This window comes from Dasypus novemcinctus, chromosome 31, assembly GCF_030445035.2.
Source record: "Dasypus novemcinctus isolate mDasNov1 chromosome 31, mDasNov1.1.hap2, whole genome shotgun sequence".
Lineage (NCBI taxonomy): Eukaryota > Metazoa > Chordata > Mammalia > Cingulata > Dasypodidae > Dasypus > Dasypus novemcinctus.
The window spans coordinates 18279381-18299669 of NC_080703.1; the positions used below are offsets into that span (position 1 = coordinate 18279381).

General features: G+C 38.7%; 1 protein-coding gene across 1 annotated transcript in view; it reads left to right on the plus strand.

Moving 5' to 3' along the window:
* LOC101440942 (zinc finger protein 596-like) overlaps positions 1-20289 on the plus strand; it is a 189614-nt gene that overhangs the window by 96665 nt on the left and 72660 nt on the right. The window contains exon 4 of the mRNA XM_058290790.2: positions 5176-5253. The gene's annotated coding sequence lies outside the window, so the exon portion shown is untranslated. The remainder of the gene's footprint in view (positions 1-5175; positions 5254-20289) is intronic.

Below are 20289 nucleotides of genomic sequence, written 5' to 3' on the forward strand. Positions count from 1 at the left end.
TTTATACAGAACTTTCCTAGGCGGGGAAATGATAGTTGGTGGGAGGGGGCTGAGGGTCCGAGTGAGGTGCAGGGACCAATAGGAAGCCCTAAAAGGAGTAACTTTTTCCTGATAGTGACTAGAAGATAGTGGGTTAGGGAGTTAAGCCTTCTTGGAATGCTGCAGGAGCAGATGTTTCTTTGATCTGTAGGGATTTTATCTCCCTCTGATATGTAGATAGGGAAGGTTTCTATTTTCCTTTACTCGGGTCTCTATGTGGTTTCTTCATTTAACCTGTTGGGAAGCGCCGTGCCCCTGGACACATAGGGTTATGGGGGATGGGGTTAGCCTTTCCCCAATGCATATCAGGGGAAACTGAGCTACAACTTGTTAATTATTGCAAGCCTCTAACAAAAATCAACGACCTGACTGCAACCTGGAGGAACTAGAAAAAGAGCTGCAAACCAACCCCAAAGCAAGTAGAAGAAAAGAAAAAATAAAGATTAGAGCAGGAGTAAATAAAATGGGCAATAAAAATAGACAAAAGAGAGAATCAAGAGAAGCAAAAATTTGTTCTTTGAGAAGACTTAAAAAAATTAAAAATCATTAGCTAGTTTAAACAAAGGAAAAAAGAGAAGATGTAACTAAAAAAAATCAGAAATGAGAAGGGGGACATTAACACTGACCCAGCAGAAATTAAAATACCATAAGAGGATACTATTAATAACTGTATATAAACTTGACAACATTAATGAAGTGGACAAATTCCTAGAAACACACTGACCCAGAAGAAATCAAAGACCTAAACAAGCCAACCACACATAAAAAAAATGGAGCATATGTGGCTCCTGAATTTGATCATCTGCCTTCCACATGGGAGGTCCTGGGTTTGGTTCACAATGCCTTCTGAAACAACAAAGGAGAAAATCAAAACAAACAAAAACCAATTCAGGCTTTTTCAATGTGGCTCAGTGGTTGAGTCCTCGTTTCCCACACACAAGGGATGGAGTTTAATCCCCAGCCACTGGTACCTCAAAAAAAAAAAAAGAAAGAAAGAACAAGAAAAAAACAGTAATCAGAAATGTCCCCAAAATGAAAGCCCCGGGACCAGATGGCTTCACAGTCATTTCTACCCGTCATTCATAGATGACCTTTTACCAATCTAGCTTAAACTCTTGCAAAAAAAAAAAATTGTACAGGAAGGAACACTTCCAAACTCAGTCTCTGAAGCCATCGCTTTAATATCAAAGCCAAATAGAGATATTAAGAAAAAAGAAAATTATGAACCGATATCTCTAATGAATATACATGCAAAAATCTTTAGCAAACATACTTCTTAACTGAATTCAAAAGGTCATTGAAAATTATACATCATGATCATCTATCTGGGTTTTATAACAGGTATACAAGGGTAGTTGAACATAAAATCAATCAGTGTAATATATCACACTAATAAATTGAAGATAAACAATCACTTGGTTATCTCATTTGATCCAGAAAATGTATTAAACAAAACATAACTAAATGTCTCTAAGATGTCAGTTTTACCCAAACTGATCTATAGATTTAATGCAATCCTGATATAAATTCCAACAGCCTTCTTTATAAAATTGGAAAAGCCAATTATTAAATTTATCTGGGAGGACATGACCCATTGAATAGCCAAAATTATCTGGAAAAAGAAGAATGAAGTTGAAGGACACTCACTTCCCAACTTTAAATCATATCATTTAGCAAAAGTAGAAAAAAAAACCCCAAAACACAGCATGTACCGGTATAAAGATAGACTGTCCAATGGATCAAGTGAAGAGTCGATCAGTAGGGCCTCACATCTATGGTCAAGTGATTCTTCACAAGGCTTTGAAACCAACCCAATCAAGTTAAACTACCGGTGTGGTGAGCTGGCCCACGTGCAGAGCTGCTGCACGCAAGGGCGCCCCCACATGCGCCCGCAAGGAGAGCCACCTTGCGTGAACAAAGCGCAGCCCGCCCAGGAGTGGCAACGCACACATGGAGAGCTGATGCAGCAAGATGACGCAACAAAAAGAGACACAGATTCCCAGGAGTAGCACCGCACACATGGAGAGCTGATGCAGCAAGATGACGCAACAAAAAGAGACAGATTCCGCGTGCCACCGAGGGTGCAAGCGGTCGCAGAAGAACACGCTGAGTGGACACAGGAAGCAGACAATGGGGTGGGGGTGGGGGAAGGGTAGGGGAGATAAATAAATAAAAATAAATCTTTAAAAAAATACGTGCCCATCAACCAATGAGTAGATAAACAAAATGTCATGTATACATATGGTGGAATATTAGCCGGGTGTAAGAGGAAATAATATTGGGATATATATGATAACATGGGTCAACACTGATGATATTATGTTGAGTTAAATAAGATATAAATAAAAGAGTGAATATTGTATGTTCTCACTGATACGAACAAAATATGCTTAGTAAGCTTATGGAATTAACACTATAGAATATAGATTAGTAGGAGACAGAATGCTGATATAGAAGGGGGAGATGATGGTGAATGTATGTAGAATGTTTAATAAAGTCAATTGTAAATATGCTGCAATGGGCAGAGTTGATAGTAGCACATTATAATGAGTGTTACACGTACTCCTTATTTATAAATGGGGTTGTGATTGAAAGATGTAGTCCAGAAAGTTTAATGCTAATTGAAAGACCGCTATAGGATAGTCTAGAGGCTGTATAACAGTGATCTTGGCAGTAGATGAGGATTTTGATTAGTAATATAAATACAAGAATTCTTTCACCTGCGATGTGTTAACAGTTTGGTGGTAAATAGGAAAAGTACAAATAATATGTAGATTATAATTATCAGTAATATTGTAATATTTTTGTCAGAAAGGCAAAGAAGGTACTATATCAATGTTAAAGGTAAAATAATATGGGCTTAGTTTTATGCAATATGAATATGATCAAACGTTTTTACTTCATTAAGAGGGAGACGGTCATATCATTTAACCAGTCTCTGCTCATTCATGTATATTTCTGAACACTGGAGAAACACTGAGTTTGTTTCGAGGAATAGAGAAGATAAATGTGATGGGACAGAATACTTTAGATTAATGCTTCCATAATTTCTGAAGCTGCCTTTTGTCTATTATTTTTTTTGAAGTTGAGATAAAGTTAGAAAAGTGTCAGTGAGGGGTTGGCTGCAGCCCGCGTTGCTGACTGCCTGCTTCCCAGGTGTGAGGTCTGGGGTTCAGTATCCGGGACCCCCCCGAAAACCAGCGGAGGGCGGGTGATGTCATCAGCACGGCGACAGAGTCCACACCCCGAAAAGCCTCCCGGGGTCCGGCTATGGGTAGACTAGAGAAGGACCCCCCAGACGCTGATCTGAACAAAGGTAGAAGTACCAGGTAGGACACTTGGATCCCGGACCTCCGGACCTCCGGTGCTTCCCGCTCGGGAGCGCGCACGTCGCGGCAGTTCCCCGGGGGCGCGCAGCCGGCTCCCTCCCGCTCCCTCCGCTCCCGCTCCCTCCCCCTCCCCCTGGGGAGGCAGAGTTCAGAGGAGTCACAGCGCTGGATCGGAACCCCTCGCCTGTCAGCCTGTCGGGCACGGAGACCCTGGGCGGAAAGCCCTCTGCCGAGGAAGGCTGAGAACAAAAGGCCCCTGTCGGGCGCGGGGCGGGTGTGAATCCTCGCGGAATGGCTGTGCCGAGGGGGCGCTCCCTCGGTCCCGTTCCTGTTAGTGGAAGTCCCTGAAGGCGAAGCCGACGTTCCTGGGGAGCCCACCTTTCTGGAATGACCCTGTCGGACTCTCAGCGGCGAGATAACCCCGCAGGGAAGAAACTTTAGGCGGAAAAGCCTCACAGGGAAAAATGGACGGGGGAGGGTTAAACTGAACTGCTAGACTGGAGAGTCACAGGAAGGAAAAGTGTAAGGAAAACGGGGCACCAGTGAGGAGGGGAATTGAAGCAAATCATAGAAGCTTGGGACAGAATTCTGCAAAAAAGACAGAACAGATCAAGATACCTGGGGAAGGAAGAAAGGAAAGAACCTGGCAAGTTATGGCAGGTTGTGTTTCAGGTTCTGGGGAAAGAGGCCTTACAAGAAATGGGAACTAAGTTAAGCTTCAGTTTGCTGATGTAGGGCTTAGCAGGAAGGTCTCCATCTAGGGTTTGCTTAATTTATTTATCAATTTCCCCGTTTGATCTTGCTTTCAGCTATTGAGAGTTCTGATAAAAATTTAAGGTGTTGAGCCCATTATCAGTTACTGCTTAAGGTCTTGGAGTAGTACTTGCAGCTTGTTTCCAAGCTGGGCTCAGATTATCATGATGATCATGATGTCAGTTTTTCCATGATTATCATTTTTATGTCATCCCAGATACAGAGAAATCGTTTGCTGGCTCACAAGTGACTGGGGTCACACATTCAAAACCCTTGAGAGAACAGTACACCAGGGAGACTATGAGTACTAGGAGTATAAAAGGCCCAAATGCCCACCTCAGAGTATACTCCTAAGCACAGGTCCCATGATTTGACTCAACAGAAATCAAAGTGATCAGATCAAGGCCTTGAAGAAGCCCTTACCTGTTTAAAGCATGTTGTTTACTTAATTATTTCATACAGTTGTGTCTCAGCTTCCACAGAAGTGTGTACCCAAGTACAGCTGGTGGTGTTGGGGATGGCAAAAATGCCTCCTTGTTCAGGCAAGTAACAAGTTTAGCTAATAAAGCTAATGACTTTCTCCATAGCTCTAGCTCTAGCAGTAGATCCAGTAATTTCTCCTATTGCGATTGATAAATATCTAATCCTTTTTTCATTCACGTTAACCCGAAGCCAAAATAGCAGCAATCTGCCAAAAGAAGCAAACCCAGAATTATTTCTCCCTGGGTAAATCCTGGTTTGCCTGAGACTGTAGATTGAGGGGAGTAGTCCAGTGAGAAGTTTCAGGTTTATTACAAATTCCTAAGGGACTGTGGGGAGACCAAGTGCACGTTGTCCACACAGTTATCATCTATTAAGGTAATTTACCATCTAGGCAAATATCTGATAAAATTTTCACAATAAAAATATTGCCTGGCAGAACAATGTAAATACAGTCAATGTGATATATATAGATTCATTACAGGAATTTGTCCTTAATATCCAAGAGTCTGTGGTATTGAGAATTCAAGTGAAGAGCTGACCAAAATTTATTTGTGTTGTGAATCTTTTGCAGATCCAGTACCTTAAACCTGAATGTGGAAGTACATTGTTAAGGTAACTTGCAGATTGTGGATGCATGCGGACTATTACGGTAAGTTTTCCGAACTCTTCTATGGTATCGTTATAATTCTCTCAATGAGTTTTGTTTATGGTGTGGTTGATACTGAGAAAAAGTAGTTTCTTTCCTTTCAATACACTAAAGACCAATTCCTGCAACACTGGGGTTCCAAGTGAGAACGTTTACTTGCTAGGCTAGCAAAGAGATCATTGGTCTAGCAAGGGCCCAAAAATCTGCCTCCTTGATTTTTGAGAAGTTTAGGGATTTTATGGATTCAAACAGGAGAGAGTGGAGTGTTTACAATTATAATAGTAATTATACACAAGCCTAGTTTTGAAATAACCATAAACAAATGAAAGCTTAGTCTAGAATCGACACCACACTAGTAAGTATACTCAAGGGTGAACCTAGTTTTGAAATAACTATAAACAAAGGTAAGGTCAGAGTGGAATAACTGTCAAAATAGTAATTATACCCAAGGGCCCAAGGGTGAGCATCATTTGAAATAACCATAAAGACGAATGAGGTTGACATAGCCAGTTTCAGTAATTTTAAGTATTAGCTTTGGGCTATTCTTTAATATACTGAAAAATGAGGGGGAAAGCAACTATATAATGATACAGTAATCATAAACTTTTGTTAATTATTAATTCTTGGTTACAAGGTGTAGGAGTTTGGCATTATGTATGAATTCCAAAAATAGATATTGGATTATGTTTGTAAACTGGTCTGTACCAGGTCATGATTAAATTATGAATAGGGCTTTGATTGGGCCCCATCAGTAGGGTGCTGAGTCTGTGCCCTTTGGTGAGTTGGGAACCACAGATAAAAGACATGGCAAAGGACAGAGTTGTTTGTTTTTGTTTTTGTTTTTGTTTTTTGATGCTGGAGTCTTGAGCTGGGACCCCAGGAATTAAGCACACAGAGGAGCTTGGTTGTGAGGAAAGAGAGAAGACCCCAGGAGGAGAGACAGTCTGTTCATCTGATAGTCTGCAGCTGACCATGTGGAGAAAACAGAGGCACTGAGCTCAGAGAGAAATGAACCTCAGTAAGAGAGGAACCCAGGAAACCTGAACCCTGGCCAATGTTGGCAGCCATCTCATTCCAACATGTGGCAAAATACTTTGGTGAGGGAAGTAACTTATGCTTTATTGCCTGGTGACTATAATCTTCTACCCCAAATAAATACCCTTTATAAAAACCATCTGATTTCTGGTATTTTGCATCAGCACCCTTTTGGCTGACAAATACAAAGGGTTACAGGTCCACAAAAGCTTAAAGCAGAATAAAGAGAACCTTGGGTCTGATATTCATATTTGATATAAAACCAATGGTGCAGTTTGATCCAGGGAGATTGAAGTATTTGGGATAAGAAAGGAATTTATTATGGGTAGAAAAATGGGGTTCCTTGCAGTGTTCATAGATCAGAGTTTATGGTGACAATTCCAACAATCTGTAAGGTTACCTTCCTTTAAAATGTCCTTGGAGAAGCAGACAATGACATTGTCTTCCAGGCCAGTGCAAGGACAAAGCATAAGGAAATATAAAGATTTTATGTATTATAAGTATGTGTAAGGTAGGGTCTATGTGAGGACTTGATCTGTCTCCTTGGGAATAAGTAGTCTACTTTGTGACATTATCTACTTCCCTTCCTGGCTAGTTGTAATTTTAAGTCTCTATAATTAGTCCACGTGTCTGATGGAACTTTTTAATTTGAGTAATGTGGACCTGTGGCTCAACACCCTATAACTAAGTAGCATTATCAGAAGTTAGGAGTACTTGGCAGGGTTACTTATAATAAAGATCTAGGGCTGTCTTTTGTCTGTGTCATTCCAGTAGGCCCGTTATCCTGGTCTCAGATTATGATTAATGGAGTGTGTGTCATGTGGGACAGGAAAGATGTCCTTTACTTGTTGAAGATAATCTCTGGCATATGCATTGTGGATTTGCACATTGGGTCATGTCATGGTGTATTAAGTGATCATGTCTCAGTTTATTCTCAGAGATAGGTCTGCTAGGAACAAATTTCATATGTGGAAAATTTGTATTTCCTAAAAGGAATGCTATGAATAAGCAGAGAACCAAAGATAAAATTTTGGGCCTGCAAAGGCTAAGATATTCAGTTAATATAGACAGTATTATTTTAAGTTTATAATTACAACTGCTTTAATAGAGGCTGTTTTTGCCTTAAAATATGCAAAGGACATTTTTAAAAATATTCATGTTCAGTCATTTTTGTGTGGCAAACGTAGATGGGAATAAGATGACAGACAGGAGATAATTTAATTGTCCACAGATTTCAACTAGTATACCAGAAGAAGTGAAGAACTCTATTTACTTTCATAGCATGCTGAAATTGCTATAGATCAGGGGTTCTTAACCAGGACTGTGAAGATTTCAGGGAAAGATTTCAGAGGTTCCCTGAGCTTGAACTGAAAATTTTAAAGACATGCTGATATTGAGTGCCATAAAACTATCTGCTGCTGTATTCTGAGAAGAGGTCTGTGGTTTTCACCTGACTGGCAAAGGGGTCCTTGGAACAAAAAATGTTTAAGAACTCCTGCTATAGCTGTTAATGGAATTTCCTTCTAATAGAAATCAGGGTGGAGTAAGAGCACAGAGTTCATCCTTTTTGGTGGAAGAAAATTGTGGATGGCTACCTTACTCAGTCAGTATTGGTATAGACTGTTTGAATATACCATTAAAATTCCTAGCATAAGAAGCATTAACAAGTAGAATGAAATCTGTGCTTACCATAAGAACATGTATGGCGCCCTTAATTATGAAGTCACCAGTGTACAGTCATGGAATAACCCCTCATTGGATAAAGGTAGCAGAGTAGCAGCATGAGGAACATTCCAGCATTTTAGGTGAAGGCTATGAGGTGGAGGAGAAGGAACTCATAAGAAGTCAGGTTTTTAAAGGAAAACTGTTAGGCCTGCTCAGAGCTAAGATTGCTGAGGCTTTAATTAATTTGTCAGTTTCTGCTGAAGCCTTAACACAATTTGGATAAGAACAGACAACTGCATCAAGGTGGGGGCTCTAATATGCATTAGATTTGAAGTTTCCTCTGTTCTTGAATTAACATGCCTAAGGTTTGCTTATATAATCATTTATTGCAATTATTTTCTGTTAACAAGGAGAATAGTTCCTGATTGAACCTATGAAAATAATTATAATACCATAAATTTATGAATATTCAGTAAGAGTTTTCAATTTCTGGAGGGGTCAGGCAAGGAGATAAAAACAAATGTCTTAGGAATTTTAGGTAACATAGTTCAGTGAGGGATCCCTTGTATATAGAAAATAGAAAAATAAAATATTAGCAATAATCCAAAGAAAGCTATGGTCATTCATTATCAGTTCATTTAGCACTAAGTAATTAATATGTGTTTCATAAGATCTGCTATCAATCTCATGCACCTATCCTCTTCTTCACTAAAATTCTGGAGATCTTGACTAGTACAGTGGTATGCTCTCAAAGTTATTTAAGGAATGTCATTAGAAGCTGGTGTCTTAAAAAAAAAAAAAAAAGAAGCTGGTGTTTTAGATAACTTGACATAGTCCTTCCCATAGGTTTATGAGACAGTCCTTTTGTTGAAGATGAAGCACACTAGCCTGCAGCTGATTGGAAGTGTTTTCAGGGAAACATCAGAATAAAAACTACCTGTAGATGACAGAAAACTTAAAATGTCCATAGTTAACTTATTGCTGTTTTACAAAAGCAAACAATCAGATGATGAGTCACAAAACATTATTTTAAGAACAACTGAATTTCTGTCCAATAATACTATGTTCTAATATCAGACGTGTACTCTATTTGGAAAACTCATGGACAGTGAGGATATTGACAAGTCTCTAAGAACTATATATAATTTCTGAAATGTTTATATTAATAACATTTTATCCTATAGTTTAAGAAACAAAGTTACAAATCCTTTTTAATTTGAAAACATTTCCCATGCAACTGATAACATATCAACTAAAACTAACTAGTTTACCATCTCTCTTTTTACAAGGTGAAAGAGAAAAATCCTTTGTGATTTTCCAAGGGCCCTCTGGAAAATCACAGTAAGAGTTTGAGATCAAAAAGATATTATTTCTGATTCAATTTTTAGAAGGAAACTGTCAAAAGTTGTCAGGTTTTACTATTTTGTTAAATAGGATCATGGGAAACTGTGAAACAATATTTAGTGCCTTAATGAAAATGACAACAAAATATTTTAAAAATAAAGAGGATGTAGCATGGTTTTTAAAAAATGTACAAAAGTGAGAAGACATTCTCTAAAGCAATTAAATGACGTTTATATAAAGAATATAAAACACAGATTTTCCTGTTAAGATGTAGTATCTTTCCCTCTAAGCAGGTTACTCAGATGTTTTGGAAAAACTTTGTATTAATTCATATTAAGAGCAGACCAATAATCCAATGACACTTTGTCCTTGTAAAGGAAAGAAAATCAAATACTAGAAACGCCTGAAGATACTTTCTGATAAGAAAGCTCTTAAAAAATCTACAAAGTATCAAATCTTAACCTCCCATTACCATGACAGATAAAATCCCTTTTCTGAAAACCTGCAACTTTCTACATCTATTCAGATTGTCCTCCATATGCCTGTTTATCATTCTGAAAAAATTTGTCATTTTGCATTTAGACAAAACTATTTTCCATTCCCTTAACCAAACACATCCTGTATTCCTTACATATTATCAAAAGTATCTTGTAAACTGCCTTCAACCCAATATCCTTCAAAACTCAGTTTATGTTTTATCATCTTCTTAAGGCTCTGCTAGATATAATGCTGTGTTATTTTATTAGAAAACTGCATAAATTTAGGAAGAACACACCAAACTAGAATGAAATTATATGCTTATATTCTATTTAGTATTGATAATTCTGAAGACATAGCTATTTTTATTTAGTTAATATTCAATCAGTCTTATTTACCTAGGGTTTGCCTTAATTATGTGAAATTTTTTTTCAAAAACTTGGATTTACTTCTATACATTCTCTGTTTTCACTGGAAATATTAGATGTTTGCTTTTCATAATTTCTGGAACTTTTAGGAGTATTAATTTATATATATAAGTGCTTATTTATCTTTAAGCCAACCTGAATAGAGCTTTTTAAAAAATTTCATTTTAGTTTGGTAATACCATTCAGAGGTAGGAAAATGTGATACATCAAACATATAGACATAGAAATTCCAGATGGTCTTTGGTAAGATTTTGCCATTTAGTTAGATTGATATAGCTTCCAGCCCCATAAGCATTTTTTTTATTTTTCAAAAAAACTTTAAATTACATAAATATTATGTAAAAATATAGGGGATTCCCATATGTCTCATTCTCTCCCCCTACCACACTTTCCTGCATTAACAACATCCTTCTTTAGTGTGGTACCTTTGTTACAATTTATGGACACATATTGAAGTATTGTCACTAACCATGGATTATAGTTTACAGTATAGTTTACACTCTGTCTTGCCCAATTTTTAAAGTTATGGCAAAATTTATAATTGCCTTTATCTGTCATTGCAACATCATGCAGGACAATTCCAATGTCCCCAGAATGCCCATACATTACACCTATTTCTCCCTCTTCTACTCCTCAGAATCTCCAGTGGCCACTGTCACCACATCAATGCTAAAAGCTCTTCCATTGCTAGAAAACCGGAAAGGTTATAGTAGAACAATAAGTTTATTTTAGTCCAATGTTCATTCCTCAATCTTGAGAATTTTGGGATGGTGATGCCTACTCTGCCTCTAATTGAGAGGCGGCTTAGATCACATGGGGCAGATGGATGGAGCTACATTTCTCTGTTCCTTGGGATAGGTATTGTCCATCATCATCTCCTGGTTAGTTTTCTGGGTAAGTCCAAGGAACTAGAGAACAGGTTTTACAACTATGCTGAGATTCAGGGCCCAACTGACATGTGGACAGACCAAAGATTTAAGTGTCTTGGATATACACCTATCAGGTATAATACTATCTATAGCTTCAATTAGAAGGGGCAGAAGAGCCATGTGTAGGGACACCACAGATGAGTCCAGCTTTGTCACAATGGGGAACATAAATTCCAAAGTAAGGCCCACTGCCAGGGTGCCAAACTCCTGAGCTGTCTGCCCTGCCTATAGTGTCTGGATGTTTCCAGAGCCCTTAGGAGCCCCACTATTTGAGGCACTGTTTTCTGTGGCAATCAGTGAGATCCTGCTGAGATGTGGATAAGCATATCCTCTAGAATGACCTCCTGACTCACTTTGAAATCTCTTAGCCATAAAAACTAATTTGTATTTATCCTTTCCCACTTTTGGTCAAGGTCGTTTTCCAGGTGAATTGTTAGTTGGTGCTTGATAAAGATCCCTTAGTGCCAGGGAGGCTTATCCCCAGGAGTCATGCCCCATATTGGGGGGAAGGTAGTATGTTTATATACTGTGTTTGGATTAGAGAGATGCCACATTTCAACAACAAGGAGGCCCTCAGGAATAACTCTTAGGCTGCATATGCCAGAGTGCTGGAGTGTAGAGAATCAAATTTTAGATAAACATGAGGATCTCATCTTTATCATTTTACTTCTTACCTTGTCCATAGGATGAAGAAACCAGCAGTAACAGAAATGAAACTGGTCTTTACCAAAAGACTAGGGATTGCTAAAAATTTGAACTTTCTCACCAATAAATTTAACCCACTAACCTTTGGACTGATAGCTTGTGAGATCGGAAAGCTCAAACACAAAAGTAGTGAATCTCCAGTTTGGTATGAACTCATCTAAGAACCTTGGAGATGGTGGTGAGGAAAGAACACAAAGGGTTCAGAAGGCATTATGTCTGTCTTTCTTGTCTCCAGAGTCATTAGTGGTCACCTTTGAATCCTTTCCTCATAGCCAAAACTGCCCAAAAAACCCCAAAACAAACCAAAAACAAAAACCAAGAAACAAAGGTAATTAATTTTATGGATCTTATAAGGTTTTAAAGCAATTCATAAATCAGACAACATTCAATCCCAAAAATGGAAGGGAGCTTAGAAGAGTGAGAGCAAAAAGTCTTCTATAAATAAGACAAGGTAGTCTTAAAGAAAATAACCTTACTGCTTGACATAGGATAGTTTTCCTTATTTGGCTTAGCCTTGATTTAGAAGAACTAAGCTACAGAAGAAAAAGGGAGGAGTTGAGTCATGATTGGTTGTTCTCAGGTTTCCAGTTCTGGGATAGGAGCACTTAGAAAGACAGGAACTTAGTTAAGCTTTGGTTTGCTGACCTGGGGCTTAGAATGAGGGACTCAGGCATGTAACTTATGCATCATTTCATAGGCCTTTATCACTTCTTGTTTTGATAAGAAAAATCCCAACTACTTTCTCAAAAGAAATTAGAATAACTTCCACAATTATTCAAGAAAGCATCTATTAAAAGTACTACATCCTGAAAAAAGCTACCTTTTAAGAGCTTATGGACCCACCATACAAATGTTTCATACAATAGGATGGAGAAAAACCACAGAAATTTGAAAGGGATAACCAATATTCCCAATACAGAAGGAAATAAAACCAGAAAACAATGAGAAACATGGAAAATATAATCTATGAACTGGAAATTAAGGGGGAAAATTTATATAAATAACCTTGGAACAAATGAAAAGTAGATTGTAAAAAATAATAATAGTTGAATACATTACATAAAATTACCAGAATCACAAGTCTGAACTAATATTCCTGAGATACTTTTAAGAGAAATAAAATTAAACATTATTAAGGGGTAGAGACCTAGAAATTAAGCAAAACATAATTCATTTATAAATGGAAATATTAGAAGAAAAATCTAGGATTCAGATGAACATACCTAATAGTTTTTACTGCAATGAAGATAGTGTTCTATATCTGCATAGTCCATTACAAAAGCAAGTGGCCACATATAGCTGTCAGGCACTAGAAATTTGATTAGTGTTTCTTAAACCCAGAGTTTTAGTGTTATTTCAATTTGATTAATTTAAATTTAATAGTCACATGTTTATTGCTTTCAGTATTGAATAGAAAAGACCTACAATGTTGGATAACACAATTAAAAGTAATGAAATAGATTTAAAAAAATGAATAAGGGACACAAATAGTAAAAATATTAAATGAGAATGATGAGGCAAAAGTGGATACAAAATGGAAGGTATTTCTTGGAATAAAAAAAGCCTAAATGTAGTCAGATCTTATAAAAGTGTAAGGAAATGTGGCCTGCTCACATCTATTATTTGGAGAACTCACCGTAACTCCAAAATTGGAAGAAATGTTGAGGTCAACTAGGTTCCGAGACAGGTTCCAAAAGAAAGCAGTTTTCCTCTCTTCCAAAATTCCTGCCCTGTTTAGTTTCTTAAGGGGAATATAACCTCTATTTTTACATACCTTTTTAAAACAGTCCATCCACGTAAGGACTATAGTCCAGGGGGTCACACCCTGATTACACAAATAATAAAACTAGTCAGTGTTTCATTCTGTGGGACACAGACTGTTCATCGTCCTTGTATTTACCAGATATGTTCAAAAGTATAACTCTCAGATGATGTTGGCCACGTAAGGATATTGGGAAGAGAAATTATGAAGATTCATTCATTTCTTCATTCAAAATTTCTTTTGGTTGCATTATATGTGTACTAGGAAATATTCTAGGTCCTGGAGATGCATTAGGGATCCTAACACACTGGTTCTCTATAGATAAAAAGCTGGAATTCTCAAATAAATCTGGAAAAAAAAGATGAAAAATATGAACACTTCAACAGACCTAAGGATGTTACAAATGTTTAACAGGTTACTGAGATGAAGAATAGATGGTGGGAGTGTCAGGGCAGAAGCTACATAGCACTCTCTTGAATAGGATAAATACATTAGTAATTATTTGAAAGACTATTGAAAGCCAATTTTATACTTGTTTTTTTTTTTAAAGATTTATTTATTTCTGTCCCCTTACCCTCCAATTGTCTGCTCTCTGTGTCCATTCACTGTGTGTTCTTCTGCATCTGCTTGCATTTTCAGGCAGCACTGGAAAACTGTGTCTCTTTTTTGTTGTGTCATCTTGCTGTATCATCTCTGTGTATGTGTGGCGCCACTCCTGGGCAGGCTGCACTTTTTTCATGCAGGCCAGCTCTCCTTGCGGGGCACACACCTTGCACATGGGGCACCCCTATGTGGGGAGCACCCCTGCATGGCATGCCACTCCTTGTGCGCGGCAGCACTACACGTGGGCCAGCTTACCACACAGGTCAGGAGGCCCTGGGGATCAAACCATGGACCCACTGTATGGTAGACGGATGCTCTATCAGTTGAGCCACGTCTGCTTCCCTTATACTTGTCTTTATAAAGGGAAATTATGAAATGATTGTTGTACATAATATTGTGTAGGGCATAATTTTATTTCCATTTAATTCACAATTGAATTGTACAAATATTTGAGAGGAGTTTAAGGTTTTCTTTTTAATTTGCCATTTTGATTTTATTTTGCTATGAATATGATATGTTTTATGCTTAAAAAATAAATATGAAAAAAATCAGTGTTCATTAAAATTTACATTTAATGTTTATATTCACATTTACACAATAAAATATATATGGTTTATATTTTAGAGAAAATTGGATTTCTTTGAATAAAATCTCATGCACTTTGTGTACTTGACCTTATCTGTACAATTTGTATTGAGGTGAAATTCACATAACATAAAATAAACCATTTTAAATGTACAGTCAGTGACATTTAGTACATTCCCCATGTTGTGTATCAGCTTTATCTAATTTCAGAATTTTTATCAACTCCAAAGGAAACCTCATATACAACAAAAGGAATTATTCCATATTCCCCACTTCTCTCAGTCCCTCTCAATCATTTATCATCTTTCTGTCTCTATTGACTTGCCTATTATGAATAATGCATATAAATGAAATCTTTTAAAATTGTGACCTTTTATATCTGGCCTAAGTTTTGAAAACAGCATGTTTTCAAGTCTTTTCCATGGTATAGTTTATACTATTACTTCATTCCATTTTATGACTGAACAAGATTCCAGTGTATGGATATTACGCATTTTGGTTTTCCATTTATTAGGTGATAGAAATTTGGGTTGTTTCTACTTATTATTGTAAATAATGCTAATATGAACATTTGTACACAATTACTTGAACATCTTTCTTCAGTCGTGGGGAGGTATATATCAAGGAAGAGAACTGTTAGATCATCAGCTAATTCTGTGTATCTTATTGAAGACCTGCATCAATATTTTCCAAGTGGTTGCACCATTGTGCACCATACCTACCAATTCTGTACAAGGATTCCAATTTATCCACTTCCTCACCAACAGTTATTTCAGATTTTCAAAAAAGTATGATCAGCCCAGCAGGTTTGAATTGATGTCATATTTTTGTATTGATTTGCATATCCCTAATAACTAAAGATTTCAGCAATATTTCATGTGTTTGTTATCCAACTGTATATATTCCTTGAAAAAATTTCTATTCAAACGCTTTGCCCATTTTTAAGTAGATTATGTCTTTATGTTAAAGGGTTAAGGATTTTTAAAAAAAAATATGTACTTTCTGGATATTATACCCTTCTCAGATATATAATTTAAAATATTTTTCCCTCTCTATAGGTTATCTTTTTACTTTATTGATGGAGTTTCCTTTGATTAAAAAGTTTTTAATTTTTGTGAAAAACAATTTGCCAATATTTGTTTGTTTCTAGTGATTTTAATGTCTCATCTAAGCATCAATTGCCACATCTAAAGTAATGAAGAATTACTCCTGTATTTACTTGTAAGAGTGGTACAGTCTCCTGGAGAACATTGCCCCAGCCCTGTAAGCTATTGCCACCTAGCGGCACCATAACTGTATCTTCAAAAGGCCATTCCACCATTCTATTAATCCAGCTGTTTCAGGATAATGAATATGATAAGACCAGTGAATTCCATGGGCATGTCCCCATTCCTGCACATCATTTGCTGTGAAATGGGTTTCTTGATCAGAAGCAATGGTGTGTGGAATGCCATGGTGATAGATAAGACATTCAGTAAGTCCACAGATGGTAGTTTTGGAAGAAGCATTGCAAGCAGGAAATGCAAACCTATATCCAGAGTATGTGTCTACTCCAGTTAAAACAAACCACTGCCCCTTCCATTGTGGAAGTGGCCAATGTAATCAACCTCCCACCAGGTAGTGGGCTAATCACTTCAAGGAATTGTGCCATTTCAGGGACTGAGAGTGGGTCTCTGCTGCTGGCAAATTGGGCACTCAGCAGCGGCTGTAGCCAAGTCAGCCTTGGTGAGGGGAAGTGCATGTTGCTGAGCCCATGCATAACCTCCATCCATATCTCCATGGCCAATTGGTTCGTGAGCCCACTGGGCAATGACAGGAGTGGCTGGGGAAAGAGGCTGAGCATTGGCCACAGAGCAGGTCATCTTATCTATTTGATTCAAGTCTTCCTCTGCTGAAATCACCCTCAGGTGAGCATTCATGTAGGAAACAAATATTTTCATCTTTTTGCCCACTCAGAAAGGTCTGTCCACATACCTCTCACAAGACCTTTACCGATTTTCCAATCATGTTCCTTCTAAGTCCTGGAACATCCAGCCAAACCATTTGCAACAGCACATGAATCAGTGTAAAAACACCCCATCACAATTTCTTAGTCCACACAAAATGAAAGTGCACTGCTTGAAGTTCTGCCCACTGGGAGGATTTTCCCTCACCACTGTCCTTCAGGGATGTCCCAGAAAAGAGCTGCAGTATTGTAGCTGTCTACTTTTGGGTGGTAGCTGCTTATCATGCAGAATCATCTGTAAACCAGGCCCAAGTTTTCTCTTCCTCAGTCAGTTGATCATAGGGGACTTCCCAATAGGCCATAGCTGTGGGCTGGGAAAGAAGGTAACATGGCAGGGGTGGTGACCATGGGCATTTGGACTACTTCCTCATGTAACTTACTTGTGCCTTTATTACCTGCTCGAGCCCTATTTGTATATACCCCTTCCACTTTATAATGGAGTGCTGCTGTGCACGCCCAACTTTATGGTTTGGTGGGTCAGACATTACCCAGCTCATGATAGGCAACTCAGGTCTCATGGTAGCTTGATGGCCCATGGTTAAGCTTCACTAAGGCCCAGTAGCAGGCCAAAAGCTGTTTCTCAAAAGAGTAGTTATCTGCAGAGGAAGGCTCGGCTTTGCTCCAAAATCCTAAGGGTCTGCATTGTGGTTCTCCTGTAAGGGCCAGCCAAAGGCTCCAGACAGCATCTCTATTTGCCACTGAAACTAACATCATCATTGGATCTGCTGGATCATATGGCCTAAGTGGTAGTGCAGTTTGCACAGCGGCCTGGACCTGTCACAGAGCATCCTCTTGTTCTGGTCCCCAATCAAAACTAGCAGCTTTTCTGGTCACTCTGTAAGTGGGCTAGAAGAGTAGCACACCTAAATGAGGAATATGTTGTCTCCAAAATCCAAAGAGAACAGCTAAGCATTGTGCCTCTATTTTGGTCATAGGATAGGCCAGATGCACAGCTTAGCCTTCACTTTATTTTTTGTTTGTTTTTATTTGGGGGAAAGAGAGGAGAGAGAGAAATATAGGATAAGAGAAAAGGGCTGGAGAACAGGTAACCTTTTTGTTTTTGTTTTCGTTTCTCAAATAGGAAGTACTGTCATTCTGAAGGTAGGTACACCTGAAGGGTACATCTTGTTTTTAACAGCATCCAGGACTGTTCTGTTGAATTTCAAAATGAGAAGAAAATCTTTTCTTTTGACAAGTGTGCACCAGGATTAGGTGTGAGTGGACATATTTCTAAACTGTACTGGCAGAGACGGATGTGTGGTTTCAGCAGACTCAGACTCAATCAGGGAGAGCTTGCCAATGATGAGGGGAGGGGAGCTGGAAGGACCTATAGTGGGGCACAGTTCAGCATAGGTATAGCAATGAGTGTCTGCATGGGGAAGAGAAGAAGTGGATGAGGAACACTGGCCAGATGAATGCCAGTGACCCCACTTGGTTAGCCTTCACTTTAGAAGAAATATCTTGACATGCCCCACAGCACAAGACACCTAAAAATTTCACTGAGGTTGAAGGCCCCTATATTTGTGTTGGATTTCTCTCCCATCCTCTCTGATGCATATGCCTTTTCAATAAGTCTGGAGTCTGATACTTGTTGCTCACTCTCACCTATCAACATGGTATCATCAGTATATTTGACCAGTGTGATATCTTTTGGGAGGGAGAGATGATCAAGGTCCATGCAGACAATATTATGACATAGGGCTGGAGAGCTGATATATTCCTGAGGCAGGACAGTGAAGGTATACTGCTGACTTAGCAGCTGAAAGTAAATTGTTTCTGGTGCTCCTTACTAATGGAATTGAGAAAAAAGCATTTGCCATATCAACAGCTGCATACTAGGTACCAGGGGATGTGTTGATTTGCTCAAGCAACGATTCCACATTTGGGACAGCAGCTGCAATTGGAGTCACCAACTGGTAAGTTTACAGTAATCTGTCATCCTCCAAGGTCCCTGTTTTGTGAACAGGCCAAACATGAGAGTTGAATGGGGATGTGGTGGGAGTCACCACTCCTGCATCCTTCATATCATTGATGGTGACACTAATCTCTGTAATCCCTCCAGGAATCCAGTATTATTTTGATTTGCTATTTTGCTAGGCAGGAGTAGTTCTAGTAGCTTCCACTTGGCCTTTCCTACCACAATAACCCTCACTCTACAAGTCTGGGATACAGTATGGGGATTCTGCCAGTTAATATTCCAATTATGCTTTCTATAACTAGGGAAGTAACCACAGAATGGATCTAAGGATGCAATGGACCCAGTGTCAGATGGATCTGAGCTAAAACTCCCATCAATCACCTGACCTCCATAAACCCCTACTCTGACTGGTGGGCCACAATTATGTTTTGGGTCTCTTGGAATTAATGTCAATTCTGAGCCAGTGTCTAATAATCCCTGAAATGTCTGATTGTTACTAAATTTTATCTAGGTTCTTTGACTATGCTGCAGAAATGATTTTCAAGAGCATGTTGGGTGAGTTAGGCCAGTAATTTATTCAGGTAGAGAGAGAAGAGAAGTGGGAGAAAGTAACAGATCATAAGTCCCTGTAGAGGGAAGGGGCTGAAAAGTGATGAACAGGGCAGATTTATAGGCTACAATTTCCCATTATAGGTTATAAGTCCCCAGGTTTACTTGTGTGATGATCCAAGCAGGGGAGAAGGCAGCCAGAGTTGGGGTCCAGAAGCAAGAGAGCACATGAGAGAGAGAGCTCCTGCCTGGTGCCCACCTTTTTGAACTTTTGATTATCCCACCTCTTTGCTAATGCACGGGAGTTGTTCCAGCTGTTTACTGTTTTGATTGCTTATTTTTCCCATCAATTTCCCATGAGGGCCCAATGATAAAATCCTTAGGGCATATCTGGGGCTTCTTCTAGCTTCCAGAGGAAGTCTTCTGAGTGGCAGAATCTTGGGAGGGTCTTCAGCAGCCATCTTGGGGTTATTGATGTCAACATGGACTTCTTGCCAGGTTCTAGATCCATCTATTGATTCCCTATCTTACTAGCCTGCTTCATGATCATTTCCTTTTCGCTGGTGCACAGTTACTCTGGTAAAAGGCCATAGGTCTCCTTGGAGAATGGTGAGAGGAAGATTAACAGTACAGATTTTTGGTAGTTTAACAGGATATTTCACCAAGGGGGCCTGGCCTTCTCCTCATTCAAGGGACTCTGGGTCTATAATCTTTCTCGAATCTGGGAATTGATTAAGGGGCTGTGATTCTTTGCATCTGTAATTTGAGTTAGGGTTTTTTCATACTACCTGAAACTCTTTTGCATATACAGATCCAGAAGAAATTTAGTAGACTGCCCATCTACTTCACTTCTATGTACCCCATGATCTATTAGCCAAGGCCATAACTCTATGTGACTCAGACTATTTTGAGTCCTGCTTTGAATCTGCCTCTCATTGCAGTAGGCATGTCCACCTTTCTTTGACAATTAACTGCCAATATTTGACTTTTACCAGACTGTGATTCAAACATCCTTATGTTTAAGGATTCTAATT